Below are 3,865 nucleotides of genomic sequence, written 5' to 3' on the forward strand. Positions count from 1 at the left end.
TTTCGAGGCTGAAAATGAGGTTTCTTAGGGCTGAAAACTGATGGTCTTTACGGGCAGAATCTGCTACACTTTAGGTGAATAATGTCGGTCTTAATTTGCTGCTGAAATCCAAAAACGCCAGGGGCTGAAATTGGTCCTTCTGTCGCCGGGGTTCTGCAAATGCAAAAACGCTAGGCTGATCTGCTGTGTCGTGATGACGCCGGGGCTGATCTGCTGTGCACAAATCGCCAAGGCTGATCTGATGCAAAAACGCTAGGTCAAGAAATCTCGTCCGATTCAAAGGGCAAGTAGCCCTACAAGTGCGGGAGCTCGAGGTCTTGCTACAGATGCGACCGGCACGCGAAACAGAGCCCAAAACAGGGAATTACAGCCTGCTGTGTATTTTTGCAGGTTTAGGGTTTCGGCCTTAAACGGACCCTAATACCCCTAGGAGGTCCGGGGACGCGAGGGGACCGCTATACAGGTGAACTGGCGCATTTTCGGGGCAGAAAACAGAGAATTCAGCGTGCTGCAGATTCTCGCCAGGTTTTGCAAAGTGTCCGTATGCGTCGGGACAGTCACCTATTGCGTGGGGATACTGACTGCGAAGCGTCCTAGTACAGTTATGCTGCCGAAATCGGGCTAGAACAGGTGTTTCTTAGCCTAGATTGTGCGGGGCAGCTTGTAGGAGATCGCAGGTTTTATTCCCTCTGTTAAAGAATAAAGAAATACCAAAAGGGCCGCCAATATTGGGGCCTACAGGTTGTTGGTGTCTGCTCGGAGCATTCTAGCTTCCGAGCCGTGTGTGTGTTTCCCCGTTACAAGTCACCTTTGCAAAGTGCTCTGTGTGTGTCTAAAGTAAAGAATTTCGGGTGAAAGCCAACGTCTACCGCCCTACGGGCCGGTTTCATGGTTCCGTTGCCGAGACATCAATCACTTTTTCCTTAAAGAGTGAGCTTGGATTGTTTTAGGTAAAGACACAGAGTGCAGGAACGCGGGGATTACACTATGGCCGACAAGGGGAAGGGAATTATGGAAGAGGGTTCCTCTTCAAAGGACAGGCAAGAGATCCCTATGGTTTTCGAGATTGGAGAGAGCTCACGGCCACGTCAATCTGTACCTCCTGTCAACGCGAATGTCCCTCCAGTAGTACAGGGCTTTATGATTGGGTAACTTGAGGATGATGCGTTCAAGACTTAGTTAGTTGCCGCGGTGAATGTCTTTTCGCAACTGGTGCAAAATCCAAGGTTTATGGAGTTCTTGCAAGCGCCACCAATGCAACAGCAAAATAGGCAACCTACGCCGCTTATGGAGCTTGTTGATGCTCAAGCCCAGGTACTTCATGTGGCGCAGGAGGAAAGGGAACACTCGCATGTTCCGGAGTCGGGGGCTCCAAAGCAGGTTACTCCCGTGCTTGAACAGGTGGCTAGAACGCCTATTCCACAGGTTATGCCAGTTCAGCCCGCCACCTTCAGAGCCAACATGCTGTCTTGAATGGACAGGGAGTTGGATACCAGGCAATGCACTCAGTTTTTCCACCACCCACGGTACATCTTGGGTATTTCGGGGGTGGATCAGTGTTCCAAAGTATGGCTGGTTATGCGCCTGGAAGTCAGCCGTACATGCCAGGAACAGTGTTCGGGGGTATGCAAGGCATCATGCCAAACCCCATGTATGGTAGTATCGGCATGCAACAAGGTTTCCACTGCAACCGGGGCCAGTTTGGGGTGCCACAGGGTCATTTTGGCATGGCTGGTTTTTCTGGACAGCAGCCAAATATCGCACCTCTGACGCAAAATGTGAATGGCCAAGATGTGCCGATCATACCTACTACAATGCCCATGCTGCAGACCATTCCGTATGACAACTTGGGGGCACTAGAGAAGCCGAAGGCTTACAAAGAAGGTGGTGCAGCTGTAAAGTTCAGTACCTTCAGTGGTTTCGAGGATAAGACGAAGGCTCTTACCTTCCTCCAACAGTTTGATACAGCTTATGCGGGAGGGAATTTTACAGAGGCCTCGAAGGTCAAGAAAGCTGCCACTTTCTTAAAGGACAATGCGCTTACATGGTGGACGACATTGTTAATGCAAGGACAGGCACCCGCCACTTGGGTTTACTTCAGGCAAATGTTTGCATCTGCTTGGCTGTCAAATGAATTTGAAGCCGACGTCATGACAGATTGGCACCAGCTTACTTCAGCTTCGTGCAAGAGCTTGCTGGAGTACAATAGGAGGTTTTGTAAAGCGTTACTGTCAGTGACCTCCTACAGATTTGTGTCATTGACAGAGCAGATAGAGAAGTACTGTTGTGGGCTGTCTAAAGGGCTTCGCGATTACTGTACAAAGAACAGAGTGGCTACCCTTACTCCGCTTATGGAAGTTGTCTTGCCTTGTTGAAAGGAGAGGACAGTGGATTTCCGAGCAGTGACAAAGGAGGGCAGCAAAAGAAAAATTCAGCGAAGAAGCCCTTTATGAAAACGGCTCCCGATGCGTCATAGGGGTCAGAAAAGGCCACCAAAGACAAGGATTTAGCCCGGACTTCTGGAGCGCAGGCAAAGAAGTAGAAAAGAAGCCTTTTGTGCGCAAGTCGCTCGAGGAAAAGAAGATCCTAATGGCTGAGAACAAATGCTTTATATGCGAGCAGCCTAGTCACTTTTCTATCAATTGTCCACAAAGGAAAAGACCAGCTAACTCAAAGGATAAAGAAGACCAGAAAGGCAAGAAGCCTAAACCCACGGCAGGTTTAGTGCCAGACATGGTGGGTGACAAGCCCAGCACAGATGCCAGTAAGTTATGCAGGGCATGGGGTAAAGTTAGGGATCAAACGGCACTCATCTTCTTTGATCCAGGTGCCAAAGCCAACTTTATCTCACCAGAGTTAGCTATGAAGCTGGGCATCAGAGCTGAAGAGATGGGGTACACAACAGAGGCAGGGTTGGCATGTCCTGGCCACTCAGAGTGTGTTACTCCCATCATTGGAAAACTGCGTCTGCATATTGAGTCGTATGTGGACACTGAAGAGTTTTACATCATGCCGCTGGAAGGTTGTGACGCCTTGTTGGGGATTTCGTGGATGTTCTGAGTGCATGGAGTCTTGGATGCCTACAACAAAAAGATCATTGTACAGCATAGGGGCAAAACTCACATCTTGGATGTAAAGCTTAAAGGAGAGTCAGTTCCTATTGTATCTGCTTCTGCTATCACTTCTGTAATAAAGAATCATCTTTCTGTGTACTTGATTTTTGCACGTGATGTCTCAGATAGTGATCAATCAAATTTATTTGTGTTAGATAAAGAAAGATCAGCATTTTTGCAAAAGTTTAGTGATTGTTTTTCTGATTCATTACCGTCGCAATTGCCGCCAAAGAGACCTGAGGACCATCGGATAGATTTGGTGCCAGGGTGTAGCCCACCAAATAGACCTCCCTATAGGGTTAGTGCGGCGCAACAGAAAGAGATTATGGGCCAGGTTGAGGAGGTATTAGAGAAGGGGCTGATTCAGCCTAGTTCTTCACCCTTTCGCTCCCCAGTGCTCCTAGTGCAGAAGAAGGATGGTTCATGGCGCATGTGTATTGATTACCGTGCGTTGAATAAGAATACCATCAAGAATAGGTTCCCTATTCCTAGAATTGATGATATTCTCGATCGTTTAGAGGGTGCTGCAATTTTCAGCAGGATAGACCTTAAGAGTGGGCACCATCAGATTCGTATAAGGCCAGAGGATGTGCACAAGACTGCGTTTAGAATGACATTTGGTCTTTATGAGTTTCTAGTGATGCCGTTTGGGCTAATGGATGCAAAGTGGATGGAAGAGCATGAACTGTGAGAGTCACCAAATGTATTGCAGCTTTACCTTGAAGCCTTAGGGTTACAGCCTACTTATGCCC

This window comes from Adiantum capillus-veneris, chromosome 28, assembly GCF_014529385.1.
Source record: "Adiantum capillus-veneris isolate H3 chromosome 28, ASM1452938v2, whole genome shotgun sequence".
Lineage (NCBI taxonomy): Eukaryota > Viridiplantae > Streptophyta > Polypodiopsida > Polypodiales > Pteridaceae > Adiantum > Adiantum capillus-veneris.